Source organism: Mesoplodon bidens (assembly GCF_964165515.1).
Source record: "Mesoplodon bidens genome assembly, chromosome: 10".
In the NCBI taxonomy this organism is placed as follows: Eukaryota; Metazoa; Chordata; class Mammalia; order Artiodactyla; family Ziphiidae; genus Mesoplodon; species Mesoplodon bidens.
This window is the reverse complement of record NC_138172.1, coordinates 81,775,939-81,798,005: the sequence shown is the minus strand read 5'-3', so window position 1 is coordinate 81,798,005 and position 22,067 is coordinate 81,775,939. Positions and strand designations below refer to the sequence as shown.

Genomic DNA, 22,067 nt, shown 5'->3' with positions numbered 1-22,067 from the left:
ATTTGATTCTGACACTCAGGAACACACTTTCCTTGAACCCTGGCATGGAATCCTAGGCACTCTCTTGATCTATTTTGAAAAAAATACCCACAGTTAAGTTGAAGAGTCATTTCTTGCAACTTTATCCATGAATGCAATGGTGTTGCCAAATGGAGTAACTCATACTGAAGTCATGGTAGTCAGTTTACACTGCAGGGTTAAGATGAGTTGTCTGGGGGGCAGAAATTTCTCCCTAAATCATATATGTATTGGGAACCCTAAGTCTCTGGATGGGTAAAGAATGAGAACATGACCTTACTAACTTAGGTTTGAGAGGAGTCAATAGTCCCGGGACATAACTATGTGACAGAGGGTTGGAGTTCTGGAGCAGAAAATGGAAGCACCAGTGTGATGATGGTGAGGGGGAGTAAGAGCTCACACACTTATTCAAAACATATTTACTAAGCTCTTATTATATACCAGGGACTGTAGTAAGATCTGAGGATAAATAATGAGCAAAATTCAACATGGTTCCCCCTCCAATGGAGTTTACAATCTAACGCAGGGCTCTTTAAAGTGAAGGTACAAGCACCCCATGGATTGAAGAAGATGGGACAGTCAGGAAACCACAATGCAGAGTGAAAAATGCTCTAATGGAAACCAAGATACACAGACAATAACTAAGGCATATGAAAAGGCATCCTTTGAAGGCTAGGAATAAAATAAGAGAAATTTGTGTTTACTTTTCTCTTAAACTATGAAAAATCATTTAATATTTAATGTATGACTTGACAGTTACATAAGCCATAATTAAAAATAAATACAGATATTTTGGTAGTATGGCCGAAACATTTTACTGATAGGTGAACACAACAAAAACAATTGTGTGTGGTGTAAAACTGGAGATTTTTGGAATATCAAGTTAAATTTGAAACTTTTAAAACCCGGAAAGATAGAACTTGTTAGCGTGATGAAGAGCTGAACCAGCTCTGGCCTTTAACTGCGGGCAGAAGAGTGAAGCATAAAGAAGATACATTTGCCCAACTCTTCTATGCCTCTGGCATATGCTTTTCACATGCTCCTTGACAGAAAGTTCTTCATTAATCTGCTTATCTTGGTTTCCATCGTAGTGTTTACCATTCTGCATGGTAGTTGTTTCCTGACTATATCATTTCACAGGGGGAGGGGGTCCTTGCAGTTTTTTATTTCTAACACCTAGCATAGTATCTGTCAAACTGAAGTCAGTGTTTGTGGAGTTGAATGGCAATCGACTGTTAAAAATCTTGTTATTTGTTTATGTTTACATTATGTCGTTTGTATATAGTTTGTACACCTGTATTCTTAAGGCAATGGGCAATGGCCGAGGGCCTGGAACGGCTGGCACATGATAAACATTGTAAATACGTAAAAGAATAAACTTGCCTACATTAAACAGTTGACTATATTGGGTCCATGGGCATGGGGTAACAGAAATACAGCCAGTGGGCACTGGGAGAAAGGCTTAATTTCTGGGGCTTGATATGGGGAAAGCATAGGATACTAGGATGATGAAGGCCTTAAGTTATCCAAATATCAATGAAAAACAGCAAGGATCTTCCACTTGTGCCCTGAGCACAAAGCACTTTGTCTTATGCGCTTAAACCTGTCTAGCTGAAAAGATGTCACTTACTCCACCACATTTTCTCCTTCTACAAAAATTCTTGAGGAGAAATGGAGTTGGTAGTTATCACTAAAGGAAAATCAGAATCCCTAAGAAAAATCACGGTAAATCTACCCACCGGGAGTTAAGCTATAGCATCAGTTTCGAGCGCTTTTTTGTTGTTGCCTTATCTTGTTCGCGCCGGTGATCTCCGCAGGCATTTAACCCTTTCATCCAAAACCAAGAAGAACTGGCTCCCTTCCAGAACCCGCGAGGAGACGGCACCAGAGTGGGCTTCTGCTGTCCAAACGCGGCCACACAACCTCGCCACGCCTGGCACTAAGAGAATCAGAGTTCAGGGCATCGGGAACTTCACTGGTGCTATTGCGCAGGCTCTGCGTTCCACGCAGGCTTATTAGGAAGAAAGGGGATAAAATTGCCCAGAGACACGTGAACCGGAGGGGACCAACCCAGACCACGGTTCCCCACTGCGTCGGATTCTGGAATTTACAATCACGAAAGTTCTATTGTCTCGCGATTGGCTCCGGGGCCGCATGACATCATAGCGCTTGATTCGGCCTCCCGGCGGCGATTGGCTGGCCGCGCCATTGTGATGTCACTGTCAGCCCACGTTCAGATTGTAGATACCCGGAGCCTTCCTCTTCCCATCCCGGCGGCTGCTGCTGGCCCGGCACTCCCTCCCGCCTCCTCCTGGCTCGGCTGGCCCCGGGCGCTGCCGTCGCCGCCGCCTCGCCGCTTCTCGGAGCCGCAGCCACCCTCGGCCTAAGAGGTAAGCGGGCGGCTCCAGGAAACTTCGCCCGGTCGCCGCTCGGCCATGACACCCGCGCCGGCGCGCGGCCGGGACCGAGGGTTGCGACCCACCATTGGGTCCTGAGCCCGGTGCGCACGGGCGACTGCCGGCGCGGCCCGCGCTGCGCCCGCGTGGCGGAGGAGTTCGGCAGCTCCGGGGGCGCCGGCCCGCTCCCGGGCGCGATGGCGGGCTGGGGGAGAGCTGTGCGGGCGTCTCGGGAGTTTACGCGCGATGCTCTCACCTGTTCGGCGGTAGAAGCCGCCGGCGGGCGGTGTGCATGCTGACGGGCGCGGCGGGAACGCACCCGGCGCGCCGACGGGAAGCAGGGCGGGTGGGCTCTTGCGCTCGGGTCTGCCCGCCCGGGCGGGATGAACGCGCGGCCGGAGGTCCGGGGAAGAGCCCCGAGAGCGATCGCGCTTCCTCAGGGGAGAACAAAACCCGAGGGAGCTGGGAGAGCTGCCACGGGGTCGCAACGCGGGTCGGTGCGCGGCGCCTCCGGCCTTTCCTTTTCTCTCTTACCCTCCCGCCTCTGCCCCTCGGATTGGGAGCCCGCTAGCCCGGGAACGCTTCGGGTTTTATTAAAACCAGATAACTGTAGCCCGCGGATCCTCGGGGAGGCCGGTGGGGAAGCGCGGGGGAGGGGACTGGAGAGCCACCTGGGCGACCCTAGCGGGAGTCTGAGCGCGGGGGCGGCCGGGGAAGCCCTGGGGTCGCGTCTGCTGCGAGTGGCAAGGAAAAGGCTCTTTTACAGTTTACACGCAATAAGACTCGGCCCCCACCCCACCCCCGCGTCCGCACGCCCGCCTCGGGGTGGAGGGAGTCGTGCCTGGAGCAAGGCTTGTTCTTTTAAACTGTGTCTTGCAACCGTTCCGTGCCCTTGCACTTTTAGGTTGATGGTTTCCCCTGCTCACGATGGTAGTTCAGCTCAGCTCCTGGCTTCTTGATTGCAAATTGTATAATGCATTTGGCCCACTTTGGGGCGAGGGGTGAGGAGTCCCGTATGGAAGAATCCAGTGCATGACTTGTGAGCTGGGCTGCGGAACCTAGGCATGCGGCGGGAGAATAGTGGGGAGCGAGCAGCCTTAATTCTTTAATAGCGGGCCCCGTGGCAGGAAGTGCTTTCTTTATAGGGTAGGACGGAAGAGCTAACGTTGCTTGTTAGGTTTTGTAACTTGTCCGCCTAACCACTCCGTAGATAACCTGTTGGTGTGCACTTGTTTTGCTTGCACCACCTCGCAGCCAGCAGCGTTCGGTGCATAATCTCAGATAGGGACACAGCCGGTTTGGCTGTGGACGAACACTAACTTTCCATCTGCAGTTAGGGGACAAGCGGATCACTTTTTTAGTTCGTTCGGAAGCTGCCTGGGGTTCTCCAAGGAAAGCTCCGTACTTGAAAGAGAAATGTCACTCATGTCCCTTTTAGATTCTTACCCCAGATTATAACTTCTCATTGCCAGGATTTTTTTCTGTACAGTTCCTCTTTTTTGTATTTCTTTTCTGTTTCTAACTGAAGACAAAAGGGAGAGTGTTATTGATGGTTGCAGAAGGTTAATTTTACAGAATATAGAACAGAATTGGGCTGAAAAGTGAAAGTAGAAAGTGTATTAAGATTTGATGGCCAGATTTTTTTCAAGAAAAGTACATCATAACTTCAGACACTGTCCTCACCCTCTTGACTCAATTTCCTTGTCTGTCCACAGGTTTCACGTTGCAGAATTGTTAGGGATTCCAAGAGATGACACAGTTGAAAGTGCCCAGCATGGGGCTTGCCAAATAGTAGTTTGATAAATGTTTCTTCTTCACTTATTTTTCTTCTTGGGGAAGGGGAAGTGAGGTTTAGGGGATGTGGCCAAGGATAAAGCTGGAGAATCTCAAGTAACTGGGAAAATATGCAAAAACTAGGTTTTCACAGACACTAATGCCAGTATTCTTGCAAAGTCACTTTTGAAAATGAGGTGAGTTATCTCCTTCCCTGGGATCGACTGAGCTTCCTTTTTCTTTTTTGTGCAGGAGGGGTGTCAGAATTCTTAATTTTTGCATGTTTGCAAGGATCTTTTTTCCACTGCCTCCTCTTTTCCTCTTAGCATAACGATTGATTGCCCTCCTGTTTGTAGGAGTGAGTATCGGTACTTGGGTGTCTTATTTTCAACTTGAATTATACAAATCAAGGCAAAACTGTTTACTTTCCTTTAGGGTGACTTTCATGCCTAAGTAGATAGTAGAGAGTGTGAGTGATGGTTTTACTTCTTTCTTACTCGGGGCCATATCCTTCCCCTAAGAAAATTTGTAATTATGTTTAATACCTCCTTTGTGCCTACCAACTCTTCTGTTACTGATGGGATAATCTTTCCGTTAGTTACCCAAAATAGGTCTGTCTTTGCATGCATTCAGTTTCAGGTATTACTGATGTGAGCACCTTCCTATTAATTAATTAATTTATTTTTGCTGTGTTGGGTCTTCGTTTCTGTGTGAGAGCTTTCTCTAGTTGTGGCACGCGGGGGCCACTCTTCATCACAGTGCGCGGGCCTCTCACTATCGCGGCCTCTCTTGTTACGGAGCACAGGCTCCAGACACGCAGGCTCAGTAGTTGTGGCTCACGGGCCTAGTCGCTCCGCGGCATATGGGATCCTCCCAGACCAGGGCTCGAACCCGTGTCCCCTGCATTAGCAGGCAGATTCTCAACCACTGCGCCACCAGGGAAGCCCCACCTTCCTATTAATAGTTGCTTTCCGTACATAATTCTTACAGCCTCCCTGTAAGAAGTGCTATCCCCTACCTCTTTTATAAAGAATTGAGAACTGGGACTTCCCTAGTGGCACAGTGGTTAAGAATCCGACTGCCAGTGCAGTGGAAATGGGTTCAAGCCCTGGTCCGGGAAGATCCCGCATGCTGCGGAGCAACTAAGCCCGCGCGCCACAACTACTGAGCCTGCGCTCTAGAGCCCGCGCGCCACAACTACTGAGCCCGTGTGCCACAACTACTGAAGCCCGCGTGCCTAGAGCCCGTGCTCCACAACGAGAGAAGCCACTGCAGTGAGAATCCTGTGCACCACAGTGAAGACCCAACGGATAAATAAATAAATTAATTAATTAATTAAAAAAAAAAAGAATTGAGAACTAAGGCCTAGAGATGCCAAGTGACTTGTCCAAATCACATAGCTCTGTCTCCTGTAACATACCTGCTCCTTCCTCTGTCCTTGCTGCTGGGAGGATTTGGTCAGTGGGCTCTGCCCTTTATGTAACTCTGTTACTCTGTAACTTAAAAATCTAACCTCATGATTAAAGGTCCATCTTCGAGCCATCCAAGATTAACAATTTGCCATTTTTAAATCTGTGTCAAGTCTGTTCCTTCCTTTTAGCCCACATTTGATTTACTCTCTTTATTCATTTATTGACTTGTCAGTTACTGAGTGTGTACTGTGTGTGTGTGTCTTGGGGGAAGAGGTTGTATACAAAGCTGAACGACAGTTCCTGACTCCAAAGGGCTTCCTGAATGAGTTTACACTTTAATCCTTTTATACCCATACTTAATCTGCACCTAGGACTAGAAGGGTATCAGAAGCAGATTTCCAGGGGGCTTGTCTCACTGTTTCTGGGAAAGCTTTATGGTAGAGCTCACCATGTTAGATGTATCAGTGCCTGGCACTGATGGGCCTGTTTTTCGCGCAAGAGACAGAAAACCCAACGCAGATGGGCTTAAATGACCATCTGACCTGAGAAGTCCCATAGGCAGAACTTTTGCTCTGTGTCTCTGAAGTCTCCTCAGATGTTGGTTATGTCCATAGGCTGATTTTGCAAGATGACTGCCAGCTAGTCTGGACCCCTTGTTACCATATTCTCATGTGGGAACTTCCCTTCCCACCACCTTCCAAAGAGGGTCCTTGGCCTTGAGGTGATTGATTTTGGCCTTGGTTACTTGAAGTAATAACTAGAACAATGAAATCTGATAACCTGGGGCCCATCCCTAACTGAGGAAGTGGATTTAAATCTCATCTCACCTACCTGGCTGCTAACTACACTTTCAGGAAGGGCCTCTGTGGACATGGGGGTGTGTCGGCTATAAGAACCTCCAAGGATGTCAGGCCCCATCAAAGAGATGATTGGATTAAATGAAACAGAACTGAATCAATATTTGAATTTCACTTTACCGTCATAGAGGAATCTTACGGGCGCACAGAGGTCAGAGGATGGACATGCTAGGAGAGGGAGTTCGGAGAGCAAACATGTGAATCATTGGGCATTAAAGCAAGTAGCCCAGTTGCCTGAAGCTAATAGGGCAGAAGTGGAAAGAAAGGTTAGAAAGGCAAGTTGTTGATAATAATAAGGGCTAGCTTTTTTTTTTTTTTTTTTTTTTTTTTTTTTTTGTGGTACGAGGGCCTCTCACTGTTGTGGCCTCTCCCGCTGCGGAGCACAGGCTCCGGACGCACAGGCTCAGCGGCCATGGCTCACGGGCCCAGCTGCTCCGCGGCATGTGGGATCTTCCCGGACCGGGGCACAAACCGTGTCCCCTGCATCGGCAGGCGGACTATCAACCACTGCGCCACCAGGGAAGCCCAAGGGCTAACTTTTATTAAACTTATTACGTATCAAACTCTGCATTGAGCCCTTTTATGTGGATTTATCTCAAGTACTATTAATTGGTACTGTGAGCATTCCCACTTTACAGATGAGGAAATGGAGGCTCAGAAGATTTAGACTTGCCCAAGGTCACAAAGCATTCCAGCCTGGGTGGTCTTGACCCACTAGCCTGCTGTCTTTCCTGAGATGTTGGGTAACAGGACTGCTGAAGCTTTTGAGCCAGAAGGAGTGTGTTGTGAATCCTGTGTTCCAAGAATATGAGTGTGGTCAGAGTACGTGGCGGGGACTGGCAAGGACGGACACCGGGGCTGTATAGGGTGGACTGGGAGGCTGTTGGAGGCCAGGGCAGTGGTGAGGCCTCACCTGGAGCCACAGCCATGAGCACAGACTGCAGTGAGCTAATCACATGAGGTTGTTTCTAGGACAAGATCTACACAACTTGGAGACCAGCTGGATTGAGGGCCAGCAAGAGGAAGGGCGCTCTCAGGCCTGGGAGTTAGAAGAAATGCGGTGTCATGGGGGAAGAGGGAGGAGGCTTTGTCCTCAGGTGGAAACATCTTAAGGGCCCACGTTCCATCCAGACAGGCCCTTTCTCCCCCTCTCGCGTCCCCGGTCCTCTTTGCAGCCGGTGTTTGTCTGCCACTTTACAGGTGTGTGTTTCCACCACATTTCATCCGTTTTCAGGCAGTTTTTCACATTTTAACATATCTGGGTAGAGATGCAGCTTACTGTCAGTGGCATGGTAAAATCACACAAGCCCTCTTTCGCATTTTAATATTACTGAAATCAGGATGCTTCCCAGCTTTTAATGAAGTATTGTTGGTGAGAAAAGTAAAGTCTCAGTATTGCTGAAGCTCATGGAGCCAGTTGCCGGCAGAGCCAGGAGTGAGAACCAAGGCCTCTGGGTTCCTCTCACCCACTGAGTTACCTCAGCTCACGTAAAAGATATTAAAATAAACATTGCCTCCTAATACAGGATTATGGTAAAGCACACGCATATTTCTTTGTTATTAAAACGGAAGTCAGCTGAGAGGTTTGGAAGGCACCGTGGTTCAGGTAGAGCGCCTCATCCTTGTACAGAGCCCGGCGGTCCTGGTTCCCTATCCTGAACTTGCCATCAGCCTCAAGAAAATCAACTCCGGGCATTGGTCCCTTTCTTTAAAAATAAACAGTTAACACCAGGGTGATTTTCAAGTCCGTCTCAGAACGAAAATTTTTTATTTTCACTTTTGCCGAGAGCAAATCCTTTGTTTCTGTTTGGCCAGGGATAGAGAATGAAAGTTGAAGTCATTTAATGGGTCTCAGTAAGGGAGATGTCAGAATCAGTGATGGAAATTACAGTTTTCTCCTTAAGAGGTTAAACGTAACCGCTGGAGATGTTCCGGCCTAGCAAAGTGAGCTGTTCAGGAAGGTAGACTGACCTCATTTTGAGTTTCTGTCATAGAATCCCTCCTCCCACCCGATCCCGATTTCAACCCATAAATGTTATCATTACCAGGTTCTTTGATTCCCACTGGCACGTTTCCTCTACGGGGACACTTTTATTTGACTTAACGCATTTGCTTTTAGAATTGTGTGGGCCCTGGATTGAAAATATTCATACTTGGTGAGTTTTTAGGAAGACTGAATCCGTATGCTTCCTATTTAAGCACAGTTGTGTGCTATGTCTCAGTATTCCTTGCATCTTAAGTTAGACTTTGGTACCTTTTGTTTGATGTATGTTTTCTTGCTGACTGGGATTTAGGAAATAGTTTTTCACTTAAGATTTTTAGTGCTGGGACTCTCATGCTTTCTGCAGTTAGAATAACCATTTTCTTGAAACACCTGCAGTTTCGAATGACAGTCCTGACACTAGGTTCACGTCCTCCTGCTAGCACACGCCCTCTGCCCTTTTCTTTCCCCATTGTCAACAGTTTTACTGTGTCAGAGCTAATCTCTGATAAGTGCATACTAAACAGACCTAATTAAAGCCACACTGGAGAATTGGCCACTCTGGTCCTTATTTTATCTGAGTTGTTTTGAACCCCAGAGTACCTGTTCCTTCTGTCTTGGGATAGCACACACTCCTACAGAGTAATTGTGAATTTCTCCTTCCCCAAAGAAGAGTTCTTATGACACCGAATTCAATAATTATTCATTTGCTTCCCTGGGAAGTTTGGCCGTGCGCTGTACGTCCCTTGAGGGTAGCGTTCAGGGTACCTCTGCTTCAGGTTTTGGCAGAAGAAATACATTACCTTAATATCTACAGGAGTTGTTGACACCTCTATCTGCCCTGTTTGTGAGCTGATATGTACCTGTGTGAAAATTTGAGTTTACTTCTTACAAAACTTCCGAATGTTTAGCTCTACTGTGGATCTGAGGTGCATTTATTAAGAGCATCTACTGTGCTTTTTTTGAAGTTAGCAAAGCTATAGGAAGGGGATTGGCGAAGAGGCCTTTCAGGTTAGCACCTGCACAGGATAGGGACCCAGCTCTACCCCCCAAGGCTGGGCAGGCTCCGGCAGGCCAGTCACTGCACTTCTGAGACTTCTGTGTAGAACTTGCAGGTGATGATACCCGTGCCTCGTTTGGAGGGTGTCCAGACTATCGGTATTATACATAAAAGTTAAGTAGGGGACTGACTTAATTTGATGAGCGTAGTTAAAAAACAGTCCCTCGGGGCTTCCCTGGTGGCGCAGTGGTTGAGAGTCCGCCTGCAGATGCAGGGGACACGGGTTTGTGCCCCGGTCCGGGAGGATCCCACATGCCGCGGAGCGGCTGGGCCCGTGAGCCATGGCCGCTGAGCCTGCGCGTCCGGAGCCTGTGCTCCGCAACGGGAGAGGCCACAACAGTGAGAGGCCCGCGTACCGCAAAAAAAAAAAAAAAAAAAAAAAAACCAGTCCCTCTATTGGATAAGATGTTCACTGAAGCATTGTTTACTCAGCTGACTCAATCGTCTGTTATAACGTTCTTCAGAAGAATAAATGACACTGCAGTTGGCAGTGTTTGCAGTTTATGAAGAGAATGAGGCTGTCCTGTGCGTGCTAAATACACTACATGCCAGGCGCTTTTCTAAGGTGCTCTACGGCTGTCAATTCATTTTGGCCTCACCAAGTCCTCCCATGAGGTAGGTACCCGAGTTTTACAGACGAGAAACTAAGGCACAGAAGGGTTAGGTGACTTGTTCAAGGCCCCCCAGCTAGCAGGTGACAGAGGCCGGGTTCAAACCCGGACTGGTTGAGGGCATCCAACGTCAGTTTCCTTGTCTGACCCCAGCGCCACCTGGGTTTGATCTACAAGGTGTTTAAGACCTGAGGGGTGTGGGTTGGGAGGAAAGGGCACCCACATCCCCCAGGGAGCTTCCATTTGCGGATTGTCTGGTCTCCCTTGAGTAGAGGTGTACATCCTGTGTGTTTTGAGAACATCTGGGTCATTCTGACGCAGGCCTGGTTAAAGGCTGCTTGTTCGGGCTGTTCAGAATAACATCTTCCCCAGCCCTTCAGTTCTCTTGGGATTCTTACTCTTTTAGGACTTCCTCGTTTTCTTTGTGGGTGTGAGTCGCTAGGTCTGACAACATTATGATGCCTGTTAAGTACCGTAATTCCTAAAATACGAGGATCAGAAAATTCACAGAATGGTTTATGTATTAACATGGAATGTTACCAGGTGATAAAATAACTGTTGGCTTTAGACACTCTGTAGGGGACATGATAGATTGATTGCTGGGTTGTGTTTGCTTTTAAAAATGCCACATCGTACCAGGCTTTTTTCTTTTGGAAACACATTTTAACTCTGCCTGTTCCTCCCATTCCCACCCCCCACCCCCCCACACACCTGAACAACAGTTATAAAATATGGAGGTTTAGATTGAGGTGTTTGTTTGTTTGTTTGTTTGTTTTTGGTTTAAACATTATTAGGTTGCTTTCTTTTTATTTGGTAAAGTGACACTTTCCCATTCAAAATGTTGGAAATTTGAGTGCCAAGAGTCAATAGATTGAGTTTTTAAAAAGAAATGTGTTTTCGTGTCACACCCTTATTTATGTTACACAGGTCTGAATTAAAATCTAAGACATTTTCTCTCCAGGGTGGTACATAGCTTATCTTTGTTAATTATGTTTCTCCACCCTCTTTTAATTTCAACCAAGGCTGTAACGCTGCCTTTGTGTATTTTGTATGACTTAGCTTGGAGAACATGACAATTTATTTTGAATATTCAAGTAATCACGTCAGTTAATCAAGTAATCACATCAGTTAATCAAGTAATCACATCAGGCTACAGTCAGATTTAGAATTATAAGTAGCTGCCCATAGCACAGAATGTTGCTTAAAAGCCTCTTAAATGTTTGTCTCCCAGCTATTTGCTGCAATTGCAGTCTGATTTGTATGTTAGAAATGGGGTTGAAGTAGAGCTCGGCCTCTTTTAAGCTGGGTCTTTAAGGGACCAGTTGGAGGCTTGCAGAGGATCTCATATCCAGATCTGTGCGGCCTTCCATCGTCTGCAAGTTTGTTTCAGCCAAGAAGGAGGTTGTCCTGTGAAACAGGTCGGAGCTTCTCCAAATACCCCCTTAAAGACAGTGTTTCAGGACTTCGTGAACCCAGGAGAATGCTGTATGTACTGGGCTTGTTATGGCAGATCCTTTTTGTTTTCTTTGCGAGGCGGGGTAGGTTTGGAAGAGGCTCGGCGACCCAGAGGAAGGTGGCTGCGAGTGCAGAGTGAGGTGGATGCTCTGCATTGAGCCCTGGTACAGAGCTCCATGCTTGAGTTTACCATCTTTTAGGAAATGGGACTGGCATATTTTAAAGTGCTTCCCGAAATTCAAGATGTAGGTGAATAGTTGCAAAGTACTGTTGGAAAACCAATCTCAGTGGGTGATTTACTTAACCCATGGATTCAAGTATTCACCCACCCACCCAACCCATTGTCCATCTCAGACATTTCTTTTTTTTTTTCCTGAATTTTACTTAAGAATTCATATAAAATACTCCAGATAACTGAGTTTCAGTCCTCATCTTCCTCCTTCTATTCATCTTGATTAATCTAGAAGTAATGTTAACTCGTAACTTTCTTTGCTGTTAGCAACTATGCATAACCGATCACGTAGATGATGATTCTTCAAATATTTTTTGGTGAGATATTTCAAATACTTTTTGGAAAAAGGCACCTCGGAAGTTACAGTGATTTTGCTTTTGCTTCTTTCGATTGTTATAACACCTCCTCCGAGATTCCCAGCTTTTCCATGCACTTTCATTCTTTCCTGAAGGAACTGCTCAAAATTGGCAGCATCCATGATTCCATCTTTTACAGGACGGGTACAGTCAAGAGTAAACTTCTGGACCTGCTTTTTCTTGCCACCCTTCGCCACAAGCTTTTTCCATGCTTGCACTTTATTGATTGATTGATTTTTAAATTTATTTATTTAGGGCTTCCCTGGTGGCTCAGTGGTTGAGAGTCCACCTGCTGATGCAGGGGACATGGGTTCGTGCCCCGGTCCGGGAAGATCCCACATGCTGCGGAGCGGCTGGGCCCGTGAGCTATGGCCGCTGAGCCTGTGCGTCCGGGGTCTGTGCTCCGCAAAGGGAGAGGCCGCAACAGTGAGAGGCCCACGTACCGCAAAAAAAAAAAAAAAAAAATTAAATTTATTTATTTATTTATTTATCTTTGGCTGTTGGGTCTTCGTTGCTGCACGTGGCTTTCTCTAGTTGTGGCGAGCAGGGACTACTCTTTGTTGCGGTGGCTTCTCTTGTTGCGGAGCACAGGCTCTAGGCACGCGGGCTTCAGTAGTTGTGGCATGTGGGCTCAGTAGTTGTGGCTCGTGGGCTTTAGCGCGCAGGCTCAGTAGTTGTGGTGCACGGGCTTAGTTGCTCCGCGGCATGTGGGATCTCACGGACCAGGGCTTGAACCCATGTCCCCTGAACTGGTAGGCGGATTCTTAACCACTGCGCCACCAGGGAAACCCCAACACTTGTACTTTGAAAAGCCTTTCAGAATCTGAAAAGACCTTTCCAAGAACACATCCTACCTCCCTTCATGTCTCAAAGAACTTCACCTAAAACTTGTATTAATTGGGTCAATTTTTCAAACATTTAGCTTTCGACAAAAGTCACTCTTGGGCTTCCCTGGTGGCGCAGTGGTTGAGAGTCCGCCTGCCGATGCAGGGGACACGGGTTCGTGCCCCTATCCCGGAAGATCCCACATGCCGCGCAGCGGCTGGGCCCGCGAGCCATGGCCGCGGAGCCTGTGTGTCCGGAGCCTGTGCTCCGCAACGGGAGAGGCCACAGCAGTGAGAGGCCCGCGTACAGCAAAAAAAAAAAAAAAAAAAAAAAGTCACTCTTTTTTTTTTTTTTCTTTCCCTAACATGTCTTCCTAGTAACAACCAAAAGGACTGCTTTAAAATCTAGCCCCGGAAATATATAATCAGCAAGTAAAAGACCTGCCAGCAATGGGCTCCATACCTCCCCCCATGGTTTTAAACCAAAAGCATACAAACACCTAGAAGCCTTAAAAACCCACCCAGGCAGAAAGATGCAGGTGAGCCGAAAATATTAACAAGGGCATCCCAACAAAGGAGGAGGGTAGGAAAACTTTCTCCCAGTGACCTGGGAGGTGGACCATCTGCAGCCAGAGTGACATGAGGGCGCCGCACGGCCCAGGCCCAGCCTGGCTGAGAGCGAATGGAGCTGGGCCCTACCCCGACACCCAAAAGGGTCTGTAGAGCTGCACCCTGAAGATCTAACTTTCTCCACAGTGGCTAAAGGGCCCTCTAACCTGGGCCTCCCTCTGAAAACAGGCTGACCAGGTCCAACTTCCATGGACCTTCCCACTGGTCCCCGGGGGTGGCAGGTCCCCACTTTCCCCGCCCTCTGCCCAGGTAACCAGGCCCAGGCCTTGGCTGCCTCACGCCGGCCGGGCTCCAAAGGCCGTTGACCGACCCAGGCTGCAGTCGCTGCCCTCCGCTGGCCGCAGGCAGGGCCCCGAGCACCAGCTGCGGCCTCCGAGAATCCCGGGTCTCCCCATCACGTGGGGGCCCCGGCGGCCGCCCCAGCCCGGCCCCGGCAGGATGCTGCAGAGCGCCATGTGCTGCAAGCTGCCAGCCACGCAGGGGCCGGGCGGACGAGGCCCTCGTGCCTCCCCCAGAGCCGTGCTCCCCCCTCACGCGGAGTCATACTCCCCGCCCCAGACTTTTATTTCTAATCCACGTCTTTCTTTTGAGCTCCAGGTTCAGAACTTTTTATCAGCTGATTCACCTGGTTGCCCTCCAAACCTGTCTCCTGTTGGCCAGCATGGCCAGGAGCACCGCCATCGCCTGTGTGCCCAGGCCGTCAGGCTGGGGCACTGCCTGGGTCCTTCTCCTGTCAGCTGCATCCTTGCCCCGCTCCCTCCAACCGTCAGTCACCAGGTGTCCATTCGGGCTCTGCCCCGTCTGTCCGCTGCCCCCCAGCCTTCACAGCCCCCCTTTCCTTCCTAGGTGCCTGGTTTCCCCCTCCTCCTTCCTGCCTCCCTGTGTTCTGCTCCCAGCTGTGCTGTCACGGAGGTCTTCTGACAGGTTAATGGGATCATGCGCTCCACCCTAAAACCTTCCTTTACTCCCTGTTAGGGCCATCCTTGGTCCAGCGTCGTTTCCTGCCTGCACTTTTCACTCTGCACATACCACAGACTCACATCTCCCCAGATGTGCCTTGTAGGCTGTATTTGGATGCTTCTTCAATTGCTCCCCACCGACAGAAACACAAAAGCAAAGCAAACTAAATAACGGAAAAGGCCCTGATCTTTGTAAGTCAAACTCATACAGCCTAGAACCTTTGATGCTTCTGACTCAATTAGATGTTCCCACCCCTTCCGGTTTGTGTAACCTTGGTTATACATAACTAACTAACCTCTGTGTGCCTCAGTCTCCTCATTCATCAAGTGAGGATGACTAGTGCTTTCCTTCTCTCTGTTCAGTGTCTGGCGTGCTCCCTGCGTATCCTTGGTACCTGTGTACTGTCTGGCATGTAGTAGGTATCTGGCAATTATTTGTGCGAATGTCTCTAAATATGTACCTTTCAAGTATGATCAGTTCTGTAACCTGTGCTTATGGCTGTGTGAAGGTGAGTATGCCTCCATAGCCTGAGAAGCCTGAGGCTTCGTAACACTGCACAGATGAGGGGCCCACCTGGGGAAGCGGGCTCTGGGGCACTGGTTGCCCTGCTTCGGGTTGCTGTTCCCCCAGCCAGGCTGAGGGAGTAGAGCAAATTGCTAGACACCCACCTGCCCAGGAGCAGAGGCTGTTCTGTTAATGTCCGTGTGAAAGGACCTTGCTGATTTGCATATTACCTTGCAGAGCTTTCAGGTGGAGTAAGCCAGTGATAGAGTACACTGGTGACCCTGTGCCCGAGGAAGGAAGAGAGTGAACTCTGGTGTCTAGGCTCTGAAGTATTCCCTGATCAAAGAATGGTAGGAACTGACACTTTTTTTTTCTTCTTTTTAATTGGAGTCTAGTTGCTTTACACTGCTGTGTCAGTTTCTGCTGTACAGCAAAGTGAATCAGCCATACGTATACATATATCTCCTCTTTTTTGGATTTCCTTTCCATTTAGGTCACCACAGAGTTCCGAGTAGAGTTCCCTGTGCTCTACAAGAGGTCCTCATTAGTTATCTATTTTATACATAGTAGTGTAGACACTCTTTTTTTAACTGTATTTTGGTTGGCTGCAGCAGTGAGCCAAAGTTAAGGTAGCCCGTGTAGCTTGGACTGAGTCTGTCTGCATCAGTAGCCACGTGGTCATCAATTCATTGACCATCCACACTTATTCCCCGTTGAGGAGTTCTGTGTGCTGCCCTCTGCTTGGGTGCATGGATCCCGCAGAGACACATGACAATACACCTACTGACAAATAGATTATAATCCAGTAGAAGAGGTGAGGTATGTACTGGATGCAACAGATAATTATTGGTGCTGTGGATATGGCTGTGTCTGTTACAATTAAATTTGAGTGCAGGTGACAGAGATTCCAAAATAATTATGGTTCCAATAATGGCATCTCAAAACAAGGTATTGTATTTCCCATAAAGGGCTGGAGAAAGAGGTACAGGTATGACCCAACTGTAGGCTCCTAGCTCACTGTGTGTAAGGCTTAGAGGCAGCAGGATGGAGGAAGAGACAGGCAGAAAGGACAGAGGATTCATTCGTGCTTTCTCTTAGGGAAGTTCCCAGAAACTGCCCCTGGACAATTTTGCTTATGTCTGCTTGGCCAGAACTTTAAACATGCAGCCACATGAAGCTGCAAGACAGACCGGGAAATCTCATCTTGATTCTGGGTGGCTGTGAGCAGCTAAAAGTCCTGCTGCTCTATCCAGAATTTGGGTGAGCACCCCCAGTCTGTACCTAGGGTGGTGGATGAGGTTGGCTGACGGTGCTGCCCGTGTGGAAGTTGCAGTCTGGAGGATACTGACGGGGAACAGATACCAGTACCACGGTGATGAGAACGGAGAGCGTCGTGTGGGGTGCTATGGGCGCAGACAGGAAGGACCTGTAAATCAGACCGGGAGGGCCAGGGCACGGTGCCTGGAGAACGAGCAGACATCTGCCTGGTGGAAAGAGGAAGTAGGCATTCAGGCAAAGGCTCTGAGGTGAGGAAGCAGGTAGCATATGAGGAACTGATAGTGAGGAAAATCGAAGGAGGAAGCAGGGGTCTGGGGCCACACTCAGGGGTTTGGACATTTTCCTAAGAGCCTTTAACTGGTTTTGAGGTGAGTAACCTAGAAAGATGCTTTTTGGGGAGTGGGGAGCAATGCAAGACTGGAGGCAGGGACCCTCTATTGGGAGGGAGTGCACTGATCCAGTTGACGTGATGGTGACCTTGATTGGACAGTGACTTTGGGGGTTGAGAGAAATAGATACAAACCCCCCCAGTTCGTAGAACTGGGAACGGATTTAGAATAATTTGGGCTGCTTTTCACTTGACAGATGATGAAAGCAAGGCTGTCAAGTGGCATGCCCGGGCCACACAGCCGGCTCAGAGCAGCACTGGGTCATCCCTCTGCCTGAACCCTTTGTGTCACTGCTGAATGGCTAACTGGCGCAACAGGGCTTTGTGAGCATTCAGAGAAGGCAGAGAGAGGGCAGGTGGCGTGTGAACTGGAACGCGGTGTGCGTGTGGCTGTGGAGCAGAAGCCGGTGTGTCGGGTGCTCCCGGTTCTGCAGGTTGAGGACAGCGCTAGGGTACTTCAGGGAAGGTAGTGTGAGATAATCCTGCAGGAGTGTTTCGAAATCATGGAAGGCTTTAATAGAAGCTTAAGTGGTTTAGGCTCAATTCTTTTTTTTTGTTGGTTTTTTGTTTTTTGTTTTGCGGTACGCGGGCCTCTCACTGTTGCGGCCTCTCCCGTTGCAGAGCACAGGCTCCGGACACGCAGGCTCAGCGGCCATGGCTCACGGGCCCAGCCGCTCCGCGGCATGTGAGATCTTCCCGGACCAGGGCACAAACCCGTGTCCCCTGCATCGGCAGGCGGACTCTCAACCACTGCGCCACCAGGGAAGCCCCTTCTGGCATTTTTTGTATGTCTGATCATGTAGAGTTCTGCTCTGGGGACTCGTCAACCCGGCATCTGCCTCCCCTTTCCTTTACTCTAGGGACTTCTTTCAAGATGTTTATAACCTCAGGTTCTGTGATGTCTGAATGCGGTGCCAGTGCACATCGAGCTGCTCGCTTCCAGATGCTGAGGTGTTTCTCTGGGATATATTTTGCACTGTCCAGTATAGTAGTTACCAGTCACAGAGCACTTGCAGTGTGGCTAATGCAAGTGAGGAACTGAGTTTTTTCATTTACTTTTAATTAATTTACATTTAAATAGCCATGTGTGGCTCAGGTCTCTCTAGACCCTGCACCTCCCAGGGTGTCTGACAGCTTCCTTTTACTGACTCATGCCCGGCTCAGTCTTGACCTCAGAGTCTCTTGCAGGTTCGTCTATTCATTTTTATAAGTTTTGTGTATATTTTATCTGCCAATTTTAGAAGTAGCACATAGGTTTCAGCATCTGTAGACTGCCTTAACTGCCGGAAACAGAACTAAAGGGAATATTGGAGCTAAAAATGTGAAGGCTGTTTGATGTTGGCTGCTTTTTATGAGATCTTGAGGTGGTTCTAGGTGAGATTCAAGGGTAAATAGGGTTAAGGGGAAAGATTTTAGGTTGGGGAGACATGAACAGATTTGTCAGCTGATAAAAGGATCCTACAGAGAGAGGAAATTGAAGGTAAAGGGGGAAGTGGAGTTGAATAGTCAATTCTTGAAGGAGGCAGGAAAGTAGGAGATGCTAAGCCTCCTTTTATGAATGGGAGGGGAAAGAGTAGGTTGTTTTGGGGGGGTTTTTTTTAAGTATTTGAATTTTTTTTTTTTAAGCAAAAGTCTACGAAATCAACCTTTTTTTTTTTTTTTTTTTGTGGCCGTGCAGCATGCGGCATCTTAGTTCCCCAACCAGGGATCAAACCCATGCCTGCTGCAGTAGAAGCATGGACCATCAGGGAAGTCCCTGAAATTAACCATTTTGAAGCGGACCGTTCAGTGGCATGTAGTTCATCCACAGTGTGGTGCTCCAGCCACCTGTGTCTAATCTTGAAACATTTTCATCCCCCACAGGAGACCCTGTGCCCATCAGCCGTTCTCTGCCTGCCCTTTCCCTGCAGCCTCTGGGCAACACTGATCTTTCTATCTTTATGGATTTGTTTATTCTGCATATTTCATATAAACAGAATCATACAGTATGTTGCCTTTTGTGTCTCGCTTCTTGGCATAATGTTTGGAGTTTCATCCACTTGTAGCATGTAACAAGCGCCTTGAAATTTGAAGGCGAGGGAGTTTCCGGGAATTCATATTGACAGCCTGAATCTCAGCAAAATGAGTCAGTTCGGCCAGTTGGATTTATCGAGGATTAAGGCTCCACAGGGGCAGATGTGGTGTCAAGAGTATTTGTGGGATGACCGACTGAGGTCCAGGCTGAGGGGAAACACACCACCGGAGCCAGCGCTGGGGGGGGGGGGATGGGCATCGAAGTTCTAGATCAGGCGATGGTAATCACCACAGCGAATTAGCTGCCAGTGGGGACAGGCGGGGGAGGACCCTCCTTTAAGAGGGGGAGGAATGTCCTATTTCCGAGTGGGGTAAATTTGGGGCCCTGAGTTAGAGCCTATCTGTAGTGGAGGGAGCCTCTTCTGCCTGCAGATCAGGGGGCACCGTGCCGCCTGCTGCATGAACCGACCGACTGCACATCTGAGGCAGGTGAGGTGGAAGCCGTGTCCTCCTGCCCCACTGGGTGGCGAGGCAGCCCTGCTGCTCTGGGGACTTCCTCAGAAGCGGGGGGTGGTGTGGGGTGGGGCGTGGGAAGCAGCCCCAGCCTTTCTTGCTGCTTCCTTTGATGAAGGTCATAAAGGGAGTCAGCCCCCCTGGTTGGTGCTGGGAGCAGTGATGGAGGCAGCGGCGTTGCTGGCGAGGCTGCCTGGTGCCCCGGCTGTTTTCACCGACTGCCTATGGAATAAAGGTCAGAGGACTTTCAGAGTCTTCCCCATCTTGTCCCCAGTCTGCTCTCCAGCCTCTTGACCCTGCAGCACTCATCCTCCAGATATGCAGTGGGCACCCCTGTGTGCCCAGCACCGAGCTGATGGTCCATGTGAAGCAGACACACACAGCTCTTGTCCTCGAGGACTTAGGTCCTCAGTGTTTGTTCATATCTGGGCTGTGATTAGAGTGTAAACAGAGGGACCTCACCAAACCTGGGGCTTTGGGGAAGAGGAGTCAGGGAGGGTTTGTCTGAGTGAAGGACCTCTATGCAGAGGTGAGATCAGAGGGACCTTTATGCAGGAGGCTGAGGGAGCTTTCCCCGCACAGGACGTGCCTGCAGAAAGGAGAAGGTGGAGGGAGGTGGGTGTGGTCGGGGCAGTGGGCACGAGGGGAGGGCATTCTTGGGCTGGAAGCAGGTGTGAGCCAGTGATGGAGGGGCTCTAAGCAAATGAGGGATTGTAGGTCATATCCAAAGAACAAGGGACACCATTGTTGAAAGGCTTCAGGCAGGAGTGGGCCTGTAAATTTTGGTGGCTCTGATGCAGTGTGTGGGGATGGATGGATGGGAGGGGACAGGGCTGGATGCCCGGGACTCACCAGCTGGGAGTCCACATGGAAGAACACGGCCTGGGATAGTGGTGCGGATGGGAGAGGTGGATGTATATAAGGTACTAGGGGAGATCATCAGCATGCTTAGAGATGATGTTGTTGCCCAGGTGTGCTGCCCCCTACCTGCCGTATCCTTCCACGCTTCCACGCCTCCTTTCATGCTGTGCTTCAGCTTGAAACACCCATCAGCATTCTGCCTCCTAGGCCTTCCACCTTGTAAAAACCCTTAATAACCTGGCCCCATGCCACTTGTGTGAAGTCTGCCCTGATCCACTGCTCGGAATAACTTCATTTAACATTTATGGAGCATTCACATGTTTTAATGTGTTTTAAGTCATTGCCGACACTTCTCTGGTGAAGGCGGAATCGTATCACATGCCAGTCAATCATGTGACCGCTTCATTCTTCCCAAAGGGTGGCAGCCCCCTTCCCCCTCTGCTCCTTGGATGATGTCCTTCATTTGGAATACCCTTCCCAAATCCCTTGGCCTACCCACACCTACTGCTCTTTGAAGGGCTGGTCCAGGCCTCCCTCCTCTGGGGAGCCTCTCTGGGCATCCCAGCCCCAGATCTCTCCCTCCTCCCCACAGTGCTCAGTGCTTTGGCGCTCCTTCTCTTTTACTGGGTGCTCTTGTGGTATTAACTTTCTCTGTGTGTGTGATTCCAGATAAGTTAGACAGTTGTGGACTGTTTCCTGTCCACTCCATCAAGAAGAGTGCTTGTACATAGTTGGCACATGTACATATCCGTAGCGGGCTCATAACCACCCTAAATTCCTGTAAGTGATAGATAAGATATGGGTACTGAAATAGATAGATGTGACACTTGGATGTAAGTATCATATGCTGATCTATGACACAGTAATGGGTATCTTAACCTAGAATTTGTTTTGGATTGAAGAGTAATATCCACATGATTCTCCTCTGCCGTAGCTTTCCATACATTGTTTTGTTTTTGGACAGGACATCCAACCCCGAGGAGGTTGGTCGGTGGTAAATAGAGTGTGAAGCAAATGGCATTTTGGAGGATGAGCTGAGCACTGACCTTCCTGATGGAACTTAACCCCAGGATGGGATCCTCACCTTGGAACTGGGCCTAGGGGCGGGGCAGAGTCAGGAGACCCAGCGACCTTTGGCACAGTGCCTTTCTACCTTTTTCAGGCTGTGTGGGAACGAGGTTATCAGCGTCCAAAAAAAGTCCTTGGCCTCAGGTTAATCTGTACTCCCAGCTGTTGGGTGGGGGGAGGTGCTTATTTATGCAATATCCCCACAGGCCCTCTCTGGTGTTTGTACTTTCTGAAAGTTCTATGTCAAACCTCTAGCTAATGCTTCTCCTTCTTGATACTCTTTGGAGTTGGAGACATTCTGATTTTATGATAGCCCATTCCTCAGCTTTCTGTCTTGGTTTAAGACTAGATCGTTATCCCAAACTCATTGCCATGGGTCTCTTTATTTTTTAAATCTTTTAACTATATATCCATGTTCTAAAACGAATTATGTACTTTTAATTACATCAGTTGATGTAATATCTAGAGATAGAGATAGGCCCATACTGATTTAATTATATGCTGCATATCCATATTTTAAAGGGATTTGGGAACTCATTTCATTACTCATCCTGGCTCTAGAAACTGACCAGTGCTGCACGTGGTGGACACATTTCTTGTTCTGTATCATGTTATCCTCCAGGGCACTTAAACCAGAAGTTTCCACTGGAGATTTTTTTCAGCTTATAGCCTCACTGAAATTACATTATCACCATTATTTGCTTTTCTGTCATTTCTAAGCAGGCTTGCCACCTGAGATTTAATATGACCTCATTGATGCTGTGAGCAGGACACCAACCTTCTTTCTGACTCATTTGAATGGGGAAGAAAAACCAAATCAAGTGTACGTCCCATGAACATTGTAACCAGTAGTAACCATGGGTCCAGTGACATTCTG

At 48.7% G+C, this 22,067-nt stretch overlaps 1 protein-coding gene and 1 pseudogene across 2 annotated transcripts in view; one reads left to right on the top strand and one right to left on the bottom strand.

Moving 5' to 3' along the window:
• Positions 1-2,243: 2,243 nt before the first annotated feature.
• The window catches only part of ELOVL5 (ELOVL fatty acid elongase 5), a 66,166-nt gene continuing 46,342 nt past the window's right edge, over positions 2,244-22,067 (top strand). Inside the window, exon 1 of the mRNA XM_081247755.1 lies at positions 2,244-2,408. The gene's annotated coding sequence lies outside the window, so the exon portion shown is untranslated. The remainder of the gene's footprint in view (positions 2,409-22,067) is intronic.
• On the bottom strand, positions 9,881-14,060 carry LOC308624310 (large ribosomal subunit protein eL22-like; annotated as a pseudogene). Its single transcript has 2 exons — positions 13,916-14,060; positions 9,881-12,368 (listed from the first exon to the last, which is right to left on the bottom strand). The product of its transcript is annotated as a large ribosomal subunit protein eL22-like (transcript).